Raw genomic sequence first — 18,359 nt, forward strand, 5'->3', positions numbered from 1 at the left:
TTTTAGAAAAAAATGAGTAAAAATAAAAATGTGATTTAAAAGAAAAACATACATTGGAGTTCCCGTCGTGGCGCAGTGGTTGACAAATCCGACTAGGAACCATGAGGTTGCGGGTTCGGTCCCTGCCCTTGCTCAGTGGGTTAACGATCCGGCGTTGCCGTGAGCTGTGGTGTAGATTGCAGACGCGGCTCGGATCCTGCGTTGCTGTGGCTCTGGCGTGTGCCGGTGGCTATAGCTCCAATTAGACCCCTAGCCTGGGAACCTCCATATGCCGCGGAAGCGGCCCAAGAAATGGCAAAAAAGACAAAAAAATTAAAAAATAAAAATAAATAAAAGAAAACATACAAAAGAGTATACACGCGATCATTTGTAAAATTAAATTCATACGTGTTGTTTTGTGTAGAAGTGTGTGGATGTCTATGTGTTTGCATAGAAAAACCTCTGTAAATAGACACCTTTAAATGCAAACACAGCTATGGTGGCATTTCTTTACATTCTTCTATTGTGCGATCCTTTGGGCTTTGGGTTTTGTTTACCAGAGGCATGCATTTTAGTTATAATTTGGCTATATGAGGAGTGGGTTTTTTTTTCCCCAGGGGACACTCGGCAATGACTGGAGACGTTTTTGGTTGTCCCCACTGGGGGACAGGGGATGCTGCCACTGGCATCCAGGAGGCGGAAGCCAGGGATGATGCTAAACACGCGACAGCGCACAGGACACCGCACAGCAGGGGAGGATCTGGACCACGCTGTCACCAGGGCCAAGGCCGAGAACCCCGGTTCTAATCAGACGGCGGCAAGAAGGCACGTTCCATTCTGAGGCCCCACAGCTGCTCCTCACCAGCAGTTCACCCCCCGGCCGCTCGGTTCACCTTCGCGACAGCGTCCTGAACTGGAAGTCACCCTCCCGTTTCAGATGAGAAACCGAGGCCCAGAGAATTCTGTGCTTTGTCCCCGTCCCGCCGTCATGCCCCACCCCCATCCTGACCCTGAGGAACTCTGCCCCGCAAAGGGACCCCCGAGCATCCGTGGGCGCAAGCCCCCCCTCTGAGCCGAGCCCTGGGGGTGGAATCCTGCAGACCCACTTCCCGGGGCTCCCCAGCTCCTCCCAGGGACTCCCAGTGTCCTTGCCCTCTGTAAAGAACAAGCCTTTGATGTCAGCTTCCGGGTCAGCACTAACCCCATGCCATCCCGGATTGGTACATGTGCCCCATCGCTGTGGACGTGCTCCCCGGTCAGCAGCTGATAGGCCTGGGGTGCTGTCAGCCACCACCTCTGACTTGTTTGGGGCTTAGGTTTCTTAAGGTTCACAAGTATCTCAAAAAAAAAAAAAAAAGTTTTAAAAGGAGTGGCTCAGTGGTTAACAAATCCAACCGGGAACCATGAGGTTGTAAGTTCCATATCTGGCCTTGCTAAGAAGATTAAGAATCCGGTGTTGCTGTGAGCTGTGGTGCAGGTCGCAGACGCAGCTCGGATCCCGAGTTGCTGTGGCTGTGGTGTAGGCCGGCAGCTGTAGCTCCGATTAGACCCCTAGCCTGGGAACCGCCATATGCCGTGGGTACAGTCCTAGAAAAGACGAAAAGACAAAAAGACAAAAAAAAAAAAAAGATCACAAGTATCTCTTGCTTCAACTCTTATTAAATTTACGTTTTTTTTCTTCTTCACGCCATTGTTCTTCAAAACCAGCAAGCTCCTGGCATCAGAAATGAAACACTGACACGCTGTTGCACAGCAGAAATTATCCCAACATTATACATCGACTGCACGTCAGTAAACGTTTTTAAACAATGAAAAGCAAAATCAGACACTGAAAAGACCCCCCCAAGAAATCTAGTTCCACGCTGCCCCCCGCCCCCCGGCTCTCCCTCAAAACCTGCCCTGTAAATCACCAATGCGGCTTTCAGCAAGCAGTGCTCTGCAGCTTGGACTTCTTCTAAACGACCCCTCACCTGGCTGACCCAGGACACGCCGCAGAGAGTTTCCCTAACGCCAGACAGCTTTCCCAACTGACAGGGGGACCCAAGTCTCTCTAGTGTCGCTTCTTCCGGGCCGTTACTGGTTCCACGAGCATGGCCTGTGCACAGCCCACCTGACTGGCAGCGGTGAACAGCCGCAGCCCAGGGAGTTTTAGGAACAATAAAAGGAGGAAAGACAGGATGAGACGGGGCTGTCTCTGGGCTCAATGTGGAAATAATCATTTCTAAGAAAAACAACAAATTAAACATTTAAGGGAGCTTCCTGCTGCATGTTTTAAGATCTGGTTTGACTGGAATTACATCAAAAGGCATAGAATATAAACATTTCACAGAGTGTCTTTCCTGGCTCTGTCCCACCCACCCTCCCTCTCCATAAACACACACATATGCACAGAGCCACCAGCAACCAAAGGTCAAAGCTGAAAGCGGACTTTCAAGTCCTATGGGCCAGACCCCTCACTGGAGTGACAGGGAACCGGGCCAGGGTGGAGTGTCATGAGTGGGCAAGGGACTTGCCTCCAAAAAGACACCTGATTATGCCCAAGGACAAGGACAAGTGCAGGCTGGCCAGACACGGAATGCCACCTTGGTGCCAGGCGTGTGGCCGGCACCTGGCAATTCTCAGTCCCTTTACTCCTTCATCAGCCCCACAAGACAGACGTCATCCTCACCCCCAATACGCAAAGGAGGAAACCAAGGCACAGCGAGGCCCCAGATCCAAGCTAAGATGCCACCAGGACCCATGCTCTTTCTTGCTCTACGCACTGTGGGCGGCAGAACAAGGACTCCCCAAGACATCCATTCCTCACGCCTCAAACTGGTGACTGTGTCACCTGATGTGGCAAGAGGGAGTGTGCAGGTGTGATGAAGTCACAGATCTTGAGATAGGAGGTAATCTGGGATTATCCAGGCAGACACACAGGGATTCTTGTACCAGGGAGGCAGGAGGGTCAGAGAAGATGAGAGCTTTGAAGATGGAACAAGGGCCCACAAGGCAAGGATGCGGCAAAAGCTGGAAAAGGCCAGAAATAAGATTCTCCCTATAGACACCAGGGGACACACGTGTCGACACCTTGATCTTAGTCCAGTGAGACCCATTTTAGTCTTCTGACCTCCAGAACTGTCAGATACTACATTTGTGTTGTTCTGAGCCGCTAAGTTTGTGATAATTTGTTACAGCAGCAAGAAGAAACGAATACACACAACTTGGCTCAGGCTCTGAAGGACACAGCCTTCCGTCCTGCCTCTGGCACTTTCTCTTGTGGGATCTTGGACGAATTACCAGTTTCCTTGTCCATAAAATGAGCACAGGGAAAGAGTCTGGGCTGGCTCATGCCTGGCCTGGAGGAAGACAGTGGCCTCTGAGCGACACCACGTCTCTTTGCCTCGGCAGCCTGGTTAGCATGGGGACCAGAACTTTTCCTGCTCGCCACTGTCTCCCCAGGACTAAGAGGGCCGTGTGCACCCGGTGCATTCGCCAGGAATCAACTTCAGTGAATAGAGAGTCAAGAGGCCAAGCATCCTGCTGTTGAAGGAAACCGCTATAAATCTGCAGATACCTGAAATACGCCATAGCTGTTGAGCTGAGCTCCACTGTAATTCGAAGTCAGGTGGGGTGTCTCTTCAGGGGCAGGACAAGCGAGGCGGCATCTCCGGCCACAGCCTCCTGAGAGGAACAATCGCTGGGTGGGAAGCCGAGGCCTCCGCGGCTCAAGCCTGCTCTGCTCTCTGGCCTCTGGCCCTTTGCACTTGCTGCTGTCCCTGCCTGCAGCCCTTCCCCACCCTCAACCCCTTTCCATGCAGCACAAATCCGCTGCCTGCTTCCCAGGGAGGGACTGAAAATTTTCCCACAGGTGTGGACATCTCCACAGAATTTCTGACCAGTTCCTCTGTGCCCCCCCCCACCCCCGGTCTTGTGTCCCCCAGACACTGTTGTACAGGGATCTAGAAAATGCAAGGATTCTGGAGTTCTGTTGCGGCGCAGCAGGTTAAGGATCCAGCCTTGTCACGGCTCAGGTCACTGCTGTGGTACAGCTTCCATCCCTGGCCTGGGAACGTCCACATGCTGCAGGTGTTGGAAGGAAGGAAGGGAGGGAGAGAGGGGGGAGAGAGAAAGAAAAGGAAAGCAAGCAAGCAAAAGAAGGAGAGAAAGAAAGGGAAACTGAGGTTCAGAGTCACTGAAGATGTGCCCCCACACACACCCCAGCAGGGGGCGGGGACACAGCCCGAAAGTGCCTCGACCGCTCTCGGAAGAGAGCCATCCTGAGCCCCATGCTGGGCACCGCCAGGCCCTGCAGCCTCCCACGCCGGCTTATGCTGCACCGGGGCCTGTGCGTGGGGCTGGGATCCAGGCTGCGCCCGCCCAGGACTCACACCTTCGAGGGGCCAACCGTCAAGGAGGGGCAGCGAGGCCGTTAGGAGTCGTGATTCCCCAGAGCGGTGGACAGCTCCGGTGAGGTTCCAAACAGAGCCGAGTGTATTTCCCCTCATTCTACACAGTAGTTACATGCGTGGAAAAGCCAGTGCATAGTAAAACTATGCAAAAAAAAAGTCTTTCCCGCTGTTGCGCAACAAAATGGGCAGCGTCTCTGGAGCACTGGTACCCAGGTTCAATCCCCGGGGTAACACGGGCGGTTAAGAATCCTGGGTTGCCGATCCCTGACCTAGGAACTCCACATGCCACAGGGTGGCCAAAAAAACTAAAATAAAACAAATAAAAATAAAATAAAATAAAGTCTATGCAAAAAATACTCTGTGTTTCACTGTCAGGTGGAATCGAGTTCCAGACCTGAATGGTGAGAAGTGGTTCTTTGCCGACAGGAGCGGCTGGAGGTGGGGGCTCAAAAGCCACGTGGGCAGCAGGCCAGCTCTTCTCACAGGACATGTGGCATTCCTGGCCCCTGCCCACAAGTGCCAGCCGCCCCTCAGCCATTGTGACAAGCAAAGAGTGCCCCAGACATCTCCAACGTCCCCTGAGGTGAGGCATCATGGCTCTAGAACAAAGCTGTCAAGAGTGCCCGTGGAACGGAAGACGGGGGACAATCAGGCCACATGGAGACAGACACGGCCAGACAGACGCCCGCAGGTCAGGCCACATGACATGGATGCCGACGACACCGTCTAACCGTCCTTCCTCGACACGGACCCTCCTAAACCCCAAGGTCAATTTCGTTCTTGCTCTGAGGTGTAGGCTTCACGTCCCACCCTGGCTGAAACGCCAGTGAGCTCGGTGGTGACGGAAACGCTGGCAACCCACTCCCACCCCGAAACTTCAACTACTTCAGCACGTTACTCTGGTTCACAGAATCCCAAAGCAGGGCCCCAGGGCATCACGGAAAGCACAGAGGCGTGCTTGTCAGGAGAAGCTGCGCAGCGCTGCTCTCCCACGAGCCAGGAAAGCAGCCTTGAACTGGCCTCAGTTTTTTTGCAGCCCAGTTTCCTACTCTGCTCACTAAACAACGCAGCGTCCAAAGCTCACCAAGGACTCACAGTTGGGTGGGAGGTGCTGTGCGCCTTGGGGTCCAGGTCTTCCCTCCTTACCATCCCCCCAGCCATCTAGGGTAGGACTTATTATCCCCACGACACAAATGAGAAGACTGAGGCACAACGAAGCGACACCAAACGAGTAACCGAGTACTGGAGGCCAGCGGCCGCACCAGCCCCTGAGCCTGGGCCTCAACCCCGGAGAACAGGTGGCCTTTGAAGGGAGCACACCTGAGAAGAAGCCAGGATAACAGATATTAAGATGTTTTTGCAAAGCCCGAGGGCTTCTGGTTCCCTGCAGGAATCTTATGCAGAGCTTACTTGCAGGACAAAGAGAGGTAGGAAACCTTTTTCCAATCCAGCTGGGAGGCTCACACATGCAAATGAGGGGTGGAGACGAAGGCACAATAGAGCCCCCGGAGGTGACTGTGGCCCTGTGACGTCACCTCGACCCACAGTCAACAAATGTTTGGGGGCACCTGTTCGGTGCCAGGCTGAGCAGTCGGGCGTCTGAGGAAGCCCTGTACCGCTTTAGAAAGGACAGACCCAGGAGCAGAAAGTGAACAGGCTTCAGGGAGAGAGAAGCATTGTGAAGGGAAGTTAAACTAGGCAGTCAGAGAGTAAGAGAGGCTCTTCTGAGATGATAGTTAACCTTGGAATTGAATGTCAAGAAAGAGCCAGGCAGACTAGGGGCGAGCGTGTTCCAGGCAGAGGGAACAGCATGGCCAAGGCTCCGAAGCTGTTTGGGGGCTCAGTGTGTCGGGAGAGAGAGGAGAGCCAGTGCTCCGGTACTGGGTGCTGAGAAGCAGGGTGCTGTGTGCAGATCTGGCTGCCTCCGAGGGAAGCCTTTGCTGAATACCCCAGCACCCCCAAATCTAAACAAAAGCCTTCTCATCACACTTTCCTCGAGAGACAGACTGTTGTGACTTTACAATCACTGGAGCCAGGATCTGAGGAGGAACGCTTTTACTGGCATTGTTTTATTATCTCGCAGGAGCCCCGAGCTAAGTCCCAATTTTGCATAAGAAAACTGAGGACAGGGAGGCGCCTTAGCGGACTCCGCCCTCCCTACACCTGCATCTTGCTCGCTTTCTACCTGTTTCACCCTCAAATCTCCAAAAGTGGGCATTCAGACCCAGGGTCCCAGCCCAGGCACAGACGCAGAACCTCAAACCAGTTTAAGGAAGAGCTTGTGTGTCTTCCCAAAACTGAGCTTCTGTTTGCAAACATGTGAAAAAAATCCACGATTTGGATTTCATTTCTCTGAGAAAAACCTTGAAAACTAGACCTTTCCGGTGAGCTAAAAATAGACGAGGAAGCTAAAAGGGAAAGACACGGGTTGCTGGTGGTACGGCTCTTTGTAGCCTTCAAACTGGAATAGTCTTCAAGGGCGGGTAGGTTGGGACATATTAAAATCACAAAAGAAGGGCATCTTTAAAACTGTCTGCCAGGAGGGTTTTGTAAACTGAGGTTATCCGAGCTTCCATCAGCATGCATAATCAGCCTTTTTATCTGGTTTTACTGCTACACCTGGGCCGGCAGAATCCCCGCCCCAGCTCCACACCCCAAATCTCCAGTCAAGACTTTCTTTTGTGGAAAGAGAAGCTTCAGGGTGGGGCCAGAATAAAATGCTGCCTTGGCCAGGGATTTACCCTAAAAAACAGTCCAGGGTCTGCACAAAGCTAAACCTACAAGGATGTGAAAGAATCATACCACCAAAACAGGCATCGACAGGGATTCAGTTTAAAAATTGTTAAAAATTCATATGCTGGAGCGTGAGGTGCATGACACCGAGGATTATACACTGATGTCGCCCTGGCTGTTAGGTTAATAAGCAGCAAGGCAATATGGCTTCACTTCTGTAGAACAAGTGTATAAACATAAATAGAATTTAGGATGTTGAATAATGGCTTAACTTTGATTACACCCTGATTATGATAAGTAATTCATTATTCACCATGATACGTATTTTCTTTAAATCTCACTACATTACTATGAAGTCGGGGCCAAAATGAACTCTACAGATGAGAAATGGGGCTTTGCCATTATGAATGTTTTGCCCGAGGTCACCAAAAAGTACTAGAGCTTCTATTTACACATGTTATCTAAAAGTAAAAAGGTAAATTGGCACTTCTTAATTCTCTAATTTTTAAAATTACTGGGGAGTTAAACCACAGGAAACTGTAGCTATGTGGCTGTTAGGACCTACAAAAATAACAATTTCATGTTTCAACCTACTACATGTATGTAATTTATGAATGATTTGAAATCATAATAAGTAATACAATTATAAATGAAAATATCATGTATTGCTAAATTGTGCACATATATTGAGGTACAGAGTCAAAAATAATGTCCCAGGGTTCCCTGGTGGTGCAGTGGGTTAAGGATCTGGCATTGTCACTGCTGTGGCTCAAGTCGCTGCTATGGCACGGGTTCAATCCGTGGCCTAGGAACTTCTGTGTGCGAGTACACAGTATAGCAACTTCAGACACATCATTCAGGCTCTGAAAGGTGGGATTTGAAGCATGTCCCAGACTGGGGAGGAAGTTCCTCTTACTAACTCTATTTCTGAGCCTTAATCAGAATACTAGGTACAGAGTTGGAAGGGTGCAAGGGGTTTACACCGGCAAGGGGAGACTTCAGCTTTGTACCCAGTTTTCTGCAGGTGTCCTGGAGGGATGATCACAACGATGACGCCTGCCATCTTTGGTGGGCCGACTGGGACCCAGGAACTGTCCCGAAGACGTGTATTCTTCCCAATGACCCTCTGGTAGTGCTCTCTCCTTACACCCACAGTCTCTACACGAGAACCCCGGGGCCCAGGTCACCAAGCAGTAAATGGTGGCGCCAAGACTGGGACTACCTTTGAGCTTGATGATCGCACGAGTCACCCGCACGGTCTCCCCTTGGACTGTCCCCTCCTTCCAGGCGACTGGATCAACAGGGCAGGTCGTTGTCCTGGACCATGTGCTCCAGCCCCAGACCCTCTGAAGCTAGTGCCGTGGGACGTGCACACGGCTTGGGCACCCGCCATTTTGAGTGGCCATTTTTAGGCCGCTAAGAAGCAAACAGCGGTAACAAACTGGACTAGTATCCATGAGGATGTGGGTTTGATCCCTGGCCTGGCTCAGTGGGTTAAGGATCCCACATTGCTGTGAGCTGTGGTGTACGTCGCAGGTGTAGTTCGGATCCCGTGTTGCTGTGGCTGTGGTGTAGGCTGGCAGCTACAGCTCCGATTTGATCCCTAGCCTGGGAACTTCCATATGCTGCGCGTACGGCCCTGAGAAGCAAAAAATAAAAGAAAGTGACCTATATTATAGACAAAAAAAAGAAAATCCCTTCCTCCATTGATGAGCTGAGTCCCCAGATAAAGCTTAGCTGAAGCCAGGTCCCAAAAAGTTATGCAGCAAAGCTTTGCTTTATGGCACAGGTAGGAAGTGACCCTACCGACATCCATTCCTAGACACCTGAGGATCTCTCTGTAGGAATGTTCATCACAAAACCCTCAGCAGTACCAGATAGAGAAAAACAGCCAAAACACTTTAAATAAGTTATGATTCGTCCATGCGACTTTTAAAAGACGAGGTAGAAGTTCCTGCTCTCATTTGGCTCCTTGGGCAGGATAGGCTACAACGTGTGTAGGGTGGGGAGGAGGGCCTGAGGATGGGGAGTCCAGAACTGCAGAGTCTAGATTGAGACTGGGAGTCAGAATGTCTGAGTTTGAACTCCAGGTTGACTGCTTACTGTGTGACCTTGGGCAAGTTATATAACCTCTCTGTGCCTCAATTCCCTTCTCAGCAAAATGTTGTGAGGGTTCTATAAATTATTATATACAAAGGGCTTAGACTGTCTAAATAGGGCATTTCATATGGGCTACCGAGGAGTTAGGCAGTACTTAGCCTCCCCGTGGATCTGAGCAGCCGATGAGTGATCATTTTGCTTAAGTCATTTGGTTCTAGGTTGCAGTCACTTGTCATCCCTGTCTTTCACGGGAAAAGTGCTGACATGTTGACAACGTGTAGAAGATTATCCTGTAAAGCTTTGACATGGGCACTTGCACTATGTGCTAAGCTACCCAGGAGCTTCCTAAATGCCCAGAATGGCAACTGCCTCATCAGTAGGGCACCAAACTCCAACGAGCAAAATCCATTTCTCCAGGCTTATTCAACCATCCAGCGAGGCACAATAGTCTCCTTTCATAAATGCATCCTTCAAAACACTCTTATCCTTCATCTAATTCTCCCCTTCCTTATGCCTCAAAGTGCCTTTTTAAAGCAAGTAATATTTGGCAGCTTTAGCAAAGCAAAGAAAAAAGGCTGGCTGCCATAGTGAAGAATGTAATTTTTTTTTGGGGGGGGGGGCCCGAACCTAAGGCTCATGGAAGTTCTCAAGGCTAGGGGTCAAATCGGAGCTGCAGCTGCCAGCCTACACCACAGCCACAGCAACACGGGATCCAAGCCATGTCTGCCACCTACACCACACTCCCGGCAACTCCGGATCCTTAACCCACTGATCGTGACCAGTTATCGAACCCGCAACCTCATGAACACTAGTCAAGTTCATTACCGTTGAGCCACAGTGGGAACTCTGAATTCGTAGTACTTAGAAACTGGAAACTTGAGAGAAACTACTTCTTTTGATAAGCCATTCCATCACGAGCAATGTCACCATGGAAGAGAAACTAAACCTCATTCCACATTTTATTTTTGAGGTAACAGTGTTTTGGACAGACTGTTTTCTTCCACTAGGAAAGTCACATATTTTGGGGTTTTTGTTTTATTTGGTTTTTTTCTTTTTGGTCATGCCCACAGCAGGTGGATGTTCCCCCAGCAAGGGATCAAACACAAGCCACGGCAGTGACCCAAGCCTTTGTTCTTTTAAACCAAAAAACTCTGCTCCAAAGGTATTTAAATTGATATGACATTCTCTTTACTTTCTTCCATTAAATGCAAGATTACGTTACAGGTATTCCAAAGACCACTGACAGCAACAGGTTAAGAAGAAACTCAACCAGAAGAAGAAAGGTAACTTGGCCGAGAAGAAACTTGGCAAACGTGGGCTCAGCTGGGTGATGAAGTTTAACGTCCGAAGTGCTAAGTCACGTGGAGAGCATGGACCCTGGGCATGATACGCTGAGAAGGGTGCTTTGCCTCGGGCCCCCCACCCCACCCCAAGGCCTATCCTCTCGCATCTATAACATAAGGTAAATCTACAAAATCCATGACCAGTGCGCCTTAAAACTGTCAAGGTCTTGAAAACGAAGGAAAGTCTGAGAACCTGTCGTCGCCAAGAGGAGAGAGGGTGACTGAAGGTCATAGAGTGCCTGGGTGGGGTCTGGGACCAGAAAAAAGGACATGAGGAAAAACTAAGCAAACCTGTACCAAGTACAGACTTCACTTAATAATGTTAGCTAACATGTTACCGAAAGGGGAAACTGAGTGTGTGATGTTGGAAACTCTCTGGACTCCCTTCTCAGTGTTTCTGTAAAATCTAAAATGCCTCTAAAACAAAAAGTTCATTTTAAAAATAAGTAAAGGAGGAGTTCCCGTTGTGGTGCAGCAGAAACAAATCTGACTAGGAACCAAGAGCTTATGGGTTCGATCCCTGGCCTCACTCAATGGGTTAAGGATGCAATGTTGCTGTGAGCTGTGGTGAGGGTCGGAGACGCAGCTCGGATCTGGCGTTGCTATGGCTGTGGGGTAGGCTGGCAGCTGCAGCTCCTTTTAGACCCCCAGCCTGGGAACGTCCATACGCCGCAGGTGTGGACCAAAAAAAAAAAAGACAGAAAGAAAGAAAGAGAGAAATACAAATAAGTAAAGGAGTTCCTGTTGTGGCAGAAATGAATCTAACTAGCAACCATAAGGTCGCGGGTTCAATCTCTGGCCTCGCTCAGTGGGTTAAGGATCCAGCATTGCCGTGAGCTGAGGTGTAGGTTGCAGACATGGCTTGGATCCCACATTGCTGTGGCTGTGCTGCAGGCCAGCAGCTGCAGCTCCGATTAGACCCTTAGCCTGGGAACCTCCATATGCTGTGGGTGCAGCCCTAAAAAGCAAATAAATAAATAAATAAATAAATAAAAATAAGTAAATATTATAATCCTGTCTGATAACACTTTTTATTTGTTTGAAAACAAAAAAGGGTTTTTTAAATTGATTTAGGGAGTTCCCTGGTGGTCTAGTGGTTAGGATTCAGCACTTGCACCACTTCGGCCTGGGTTCGATCCTTCATCTGGGCCTGAGATCCCACATCAAGCCACTGCGTGCTATGGCCAAAAAAAAAAAAGATTGATTTAAAAAGCCAAATGTGGGGGTTCCTTTTGTGGCTCAGGGGTTAACAAACCTGTATAGGATCCATGAGGATGTGGGCTCAATCATCCCTGACCTCACTCAGTAGGTTAAGGATCCAGCTTGCCATGAGCTGTTGTGTAGGTCAAAGATGCAGCTTAGATCTTGCATGGCTGTGGCTGCGGCTGTGGTGTAGGCCTGCAGCTGTAGCTTCGATTTGACCCCTAGCCTGGGACTTCCATATGCTGTGGGTACAGCCCTAAAAATGAAAAATAAATAAATAAATAATAAAAAGCAAAATGTTCTATGTTGAATTTAAGACTTAATTTAGATCGTATTTCTAAATTTTCAAAGTCAAGTATATTTTGCTTTTTCATTAATAATTATCATTTATCTAGGTTTTAAGTTAAACCATTAGTAAGCCTAAATGTATGATGTTTAATTTTTCCTATTTAAAAAATTACACTTGCTGTTTTGGTTATTAATCCATTGTCTTCTTAGCCCAAGGGAAGAAGTAAAAGGAAAATAAATAGACTCAGGAGTTCCCGTTGTGGCACAGCTGAAACGAACCCAACTAGTATCCATGAGGATGCGGGTTCGATCCCTGGCCTCGCTCAGTGCGTTAAGGATCCAGCATTGCCAAGAGCTACAGCATAGGTTGAAGACAGGGCTTGGATCTGGCATTGCTGTGACTGCGGTGTAGGCCGGCAGCTGCAGCTCAGATTGACCCCTAGTCTGGAAACTTCCATATGCTGCAGGTGCAGCCCTAAAAAGAAAATAAAAAGAAAGAAAGAAAGTGCCCCAGTGAGAGAGGTAAGTGTGGTGCAGGGTGGTGGCCCCTTTAAAGGGGGAGATGGAGGCGTGCTTACAGGTCTATGCAGAGGTTCTCAACTAGGCGCTGGTTCTGCTCCTCAGAGAACATTTGGAAAAGTCTGGAAACATTTTTGGTTGTCACACTTGAGTGGGGAGCACTACTGGCATCTGGCAGGTAGAGGTCAGGTCCTGTTAACACCCTACTATGCGCAGGACAGTCCCCCCAAGAGAATTAACCCGCATGTCAGTGGTACAGAAGCTGAGAAACCAGGGTCTATAGGGTGACACAGAGTGGGTGTGGAGGTGCAGGGGAGCAAACAGATGACACAAGAGTCACAGGCAGAAGTTACAGGAGTGACGTCCTCCAAATGGTGAGAGGTGATGCAAACCAGGACACCAGTAGGGGAACAGGACACCGCTTCCACTGTGGAAGGAAGGAAGGAAGGTGTCCGTGACCTCCTTCCCAGAGAACCGGCCTCCATTATTCCTACGTGGTGGACCCAAGCCATGTGTCCTGTCTCCCGGGCACAGGTGATTGCCCTAAGGGTGGACCCTCACCCATGCCAGCTCAATCAGATTCTCTCTCTGGTGCCCTCTGAGAGGCTGTGAGAGCTGCCAGCACTGGCCATGTCCTGCAACAAGCATAGAAAAGCAAAGCACCAGATTCAGAGAGGGGGGAGACTGACGGCAAGGCCCAAGGAGAACTAGAGATCATGGAGAGAGAAGGAGCCACATTGTTTCGTAGTGGATTTTTGATTTCCTCCTCTCATCTTCACAAAGTCGGCCTCACTGTGATCCTTAAATTCTTTACAATGACGACTTCGGCGCTTAAGCTAGTTTGAGCGGATGTTTATTGTCTACAACCAAATTATCCATATGTAGACCTAGGTTCATTGTTTAAAGTTTGGGAAAGGCTAGGAAACATAAAGAAAAAAAAAATTTTTAAGTACAAGCCATTGCATGGACTGCTATCAGCTAAGTAGCAACCAACAGCAGTGCCATTTTTGTCTGTCCAATATCCATTTTTCTTGGAGTATCTAGAGTGACAAATGTAAACCTCAGGTTGATGGTGGATTTAATCTGCCTTAGAATGAAGTCAAGAGAAGGAAGCAAAATTGACAGATAAAGAATGATCGCTGATGGTATCTTTTAGCTCCTAGATCCAGCTATACCTGAAACCACCCGCATTTTCAAGAGTATGCGCCAATAAATTCCCTCCTTTATCTGAGTCAGCTCGCATAGGATTTCCGTTCATCTGCAATTAAATAAGCTTCAAGAAGTTTCTTGGGTCAGGAACTTGTGCTAAAAGATCATAAAACAGTGCTCCTTTTCAACCCTAAGCCAGGAAGAAAGAATATGGAGTGCTGGCTGGAAACCTCTGGCACCTGCCCCCTTTTTTTCAATTTATCTGAGGAAAAAACACATTCAGAGTTTTGCACTCCAAGGATTAAGGAGGGGGCCAAGAGGAGAGACGAGGGGAGAGATGGAACCTTCTCTGAACAAGGACATTGTTGACACCAGAAAGGCCAGGCCAAAAAGGAGGGCCGCGTTGACAGGGGCTTAACCACTCGCCAGTGTCAAGAGCTGGAGCGAACACTGGGCAGGCTGACTTCGGAGCCCACAGGTGGGCGTGGGGGTGGAGTCCGGACTTGAACCCAGCCAGCTCGGAACTCATTTTCTTTTGGCTGGCTGTCCCTTCCTGTTTTCCAAGGGAAGGAGGCGTTGTTCAAGACAAGCCTCTCCCGGCTTAGCGGACAGAAGGATTTCTCACAAAACACTATTTTTGCTGCATTCAGCATAGATGAATCAGACGCCAACGGATCCAATTTATTTTATACAAAACAGTCTGTGATGATGGGAAGGTTCTCACAAGGCCGGGGAGTTTTTATTGAGACCAGAAGAATAAATGAATCATTCCAAGCTGTTAGACAAAACCCAAACACACCCAGTTTTCCTCGTTGAGACTGAGCCGGTGCTGGGCCGGCTGTGGGCTCCCACCTCTCCTCCAGGAACGTTTCCTTGCAATGAGATCTTGGGAATGCTTTCTCTCTTTATCCTCAAGGTCCGTTTGGACGCTGGAAATGCCAGGCCACCACAAGCTCAGCTTCCCATCCACCACCTAACCCACCTCAAGTCCAGGAGGGACGGCACTCTCAGAAGGAACCTTGTGGTATTCCCACGTTTCCCGTCTGCATGCGCACGCTCTTCTATGTCTATATATGCCACATATAACTGCAGTATGTACAAATTCCTGGGCTACCAGCTGAATTGGAGCTGCAGCTGCCAGCCCACGCCACAACCACAGCAACAATGGATCCGAGCCACATCTGCAACCTACAACGCAGTTTGCAGCAATCCCGGATCCTTCACCCACTGAATGAGGCCAGGGATCAAACCTGCATCCCCACGAATACTAGTTGGGCTCTTAACCCGCTAAGCCACAACGGGAACTCCCAACCTGCTCTTTAAGGCTGATCTGGGGCCAGGTCTGTGGAGATCACCGACCTTCAAGCTATGGCCCCATTTCAGTCTGATTATGAGAACAAGCAGGAGAAACCACCTGAATGCTTTTGCGGGGTCCCAACTTGGTCCAGGGGGATCCAGAATTCTGTCAAGTGTTTCCAGGGAACTGGTGAGGCCCTCTGATGAGGGGCCCAGGTTTGCAGAGAAGTCCCCTGAGAGTGCATCCTGCTGTGAATGAGACCTGAGGCACGACCACCCAGGTAAAGAAACACCTGTGACAGGAGAGGGGTGCTTGGAACGCTTGTAGACAGCAGGAAATCTGTCTCCAAATTAACCCTCTAACCCAGGGGTTCTCAACAGGGGGCACTTCTGTTCCCCCCACCGCCCCTGACCCCAGACATCTTTGGGTTGTAATAAACTGGGGACGGGCTGCTCTTGATACCCAGCATGTAGAGGCCAGGGCTGCTGCCAAACATCCTACGTGCACAGGACAGCCCCCAGTACAAGGAATTCTCTTGCCCTGAATGGCAATAGCTCCATGATGAGAAACCCTACTCCAGCCTCATGCCTGGGTCTTAGAGAGAAGAGGGCTCTGGAATGAAACCTAAAGAGCTGTTTCTCTAAACCCTGCAGAGTAACAAGCACTGAGAAGCACCAAGAAAGCATAGCACAGGGAATGGAATTCTCCCTGACTGGCTCATAGCCTCACACAATCAAAGACTTGGGGAAGACTGTTAGGGAAGCTGGTGTATTAATTAGGAGGGCTTCCGGCTGCAATTAAGAGAGTTCCCCTTGTGGCACAGCAGAAACAAGCCCAATTAGTATCCATGAGGACAAGGGTTCAATCCCTGGCCTCACTCTATGCCGTGAGCTGTGGAGAAGGTTGCAGACACAGCTCAGATGTGGCGTTGCTGTGGCTGTGGTGCAGGCTGGCAGCTGTAGCTTTTATTTGACCTCTAGCCTGGGAACCTCCATTTGCCACAGGTGCCGCCCTAAAAACAAAAGAAAAGAAAAGAAAAGAACACATGCCATCATTGACCATAATGATAAGGCTTCTTCTCCTTCCACAATGGGAATTCCAGGGACAGGCGGCAGTCTCACGGATGCACATGGTCAGGCCTCCTCTGATTCTCTGGGCTTTCCTCTCCTGAGCACAGATGGCTGTCTCATTCATTTGGGCCTCTCTCAACAAGTGGCGCCAGCAGTAAGGGTGTGCCCACTTCAAGCTTCATCTCAGGAGACTTTGTGCCCCTCTACCCCCTTCTTGAACCTTCCATGAGGGCGAGCCCAGGCTAGACTGCTGGAGGCTGGGAGCCTCCAGGAAGCAGAGCAGGACCGCTCAGCCTGGAGCCAGCCAATCCCGAGACCACCCTGCAGAACAGGAGGGCGCCCAGCTGAGACCAGAAAATTTACTCAGCTGAGTCCAGCCTAAATTGCCAACTCACGGAATCAGGAACTATATACATCGTTATTGTTTTAAGTCATTAAGTTTTGTTTTGTTTGTCTTCTTTTGGGCCACGCCCGAAACATGTGGAAGTTCCTGAGCCAGGGATCAAACCTGCACCACAGCGTTGACCAGAGCCACAGCAGTGACAACGCAGGATCCTTAAGGCACTGCATCACCAGGGAACTCCAAGCCATTAAGTTTTAGGTGGTCTGTAGTGAGGCAGCAGTTACCGGATACACAGAATAACTCCTCCCATCTCTTGGCCCATATGGTACAGGTGGGGCCAACCGTCAGGCCCCAGCGCATCATCGTGTTGGCCCATCGCAGTGAAAGACAGGACTTTGGCAGCAACTATCAAGAAAAAGGTGCTGGAAAGAAGGTATCTATGTGTGTGTGACTGCGTTACCTTGCTGTACAGTAGGAAATTGACAGAACACTGTAAACCACCTATAATGGAAGAAAATAAGAATCATTAAAATACAAAAAAAGAAAAAGGTGCTGGAGTTCCTAAAGGTTGGGAGACCACGAGCCCAGGTTGCCTAGGGTTATGGTACCACACAGAAGAGCCTATGTGAAAAGAAGCCACCACAGGAGAGCAGCGCTAGGAAACGAAGCTTCCTGGCTTTCTCTGAGCTCCTTAATCCAGCAGTGCCTGAGGCCCGTCGACCCGGGTCGTGTCACTTACACACACGAACACCTTCTGTCGGGTCTCTGTCACCTGCAACCAAACCATTCCTGACTCACACACTTGAGCCAGTGATTTCGACCCCCTGAATCTCAGTCAAGTGGGAATAATAATAGAATCTATACGTCACAGGATTGCCATAGGAGTTAAATGAGATGCAACACGGGAAATGCCTAAAGAGTGCTCAAAAGACAGCCACTATCATTATGAAAGTGATTTTGATTTCTTTCTCTTTAATTTGGCTGCTATTACTGAACTGTTACTATAGTTACTCTTACCGAAGTGTGATAGAACTTTTAACTGCTAAGATAGCGTTAAAGAATATAGACTATACTCATACTATATTCATAAGAATGTTGCATAATTCTTATGAATACACTATTTCCACCGCATTCAACGCCACTGAACGAGGTAGCATCAGTACTGCATTTTGATTGAAAGAGAGATCTGCTGTTACTAAAACCATCACTGAAGGGTGATGGAACCACATGGGGACTTTTATTTTTATTTTTATTTATTTATTTTTTTTTTGTCTTTTGTTGTTGTTGTTGTTGCTATTTCTTGGGCATATGGAGGTTCCCAGGCTAGGGGTGGAATCGGAGCTGCAGCCCCCGGCCTACGCCAGAGCCACAGCAACGCGGGATCCGAGCCGCGTCTGCGACCTACACCACAGCTCACGGCAACGCCGGATCCTTAACCCACTGAGCAAGGGCAGGGACCGAACCCGCAACCTCATGGTTCCTAGTCAGATTCGTTAACCACTGCGCCACAACGGGAACTCCCACATGGGGACTTTTAAAACGATGCAGACCATTCCCATATGTCAGGAGCTGTTACTAGAAATCTGTCGAAGTAATATAGTATTTACTTCAATAAAACTTGATTGGTGTTTAAAATACACACACACACACACACACACCCCTAAACAATAGTAACAATATCCTAAGCTAAACTCAGCAAAGGTTTGTGAGATTAGCTCTAATTTCGTGGATTACTTTAGGGGAGTTGACCTTTTTTTCAACCACTTGTTCTTTTACCTTGTAATCTCTTTTTCACCTTGGTTTCTTGTTTACGACATTCTTTGTCATTTAAACACTTCTAAGTTTTACAGAGTCAAGTAAAAATTTTCCCCTTACATACATTAAAAAAAAAAAAAAGTCGCTGTCATAACACTCTGTCATTACAGCTGACTCTAACCTGAAGGC

The sequence above is a fragment of the Phacochoerus africanus genome, chromosome 3 (assembly GCF_016906955.1).
Source record: "Phacochoerus africanus isolate WHEZ1 chromosome 3, ROS_Pafr_v1, whole genome shotgun sequence".
NCBI lineage: Eukaryota > Metazoa > Chordata > Mammalia > Artiodactyla > Suidae > Phacochoerus > Phacochoerus africanus.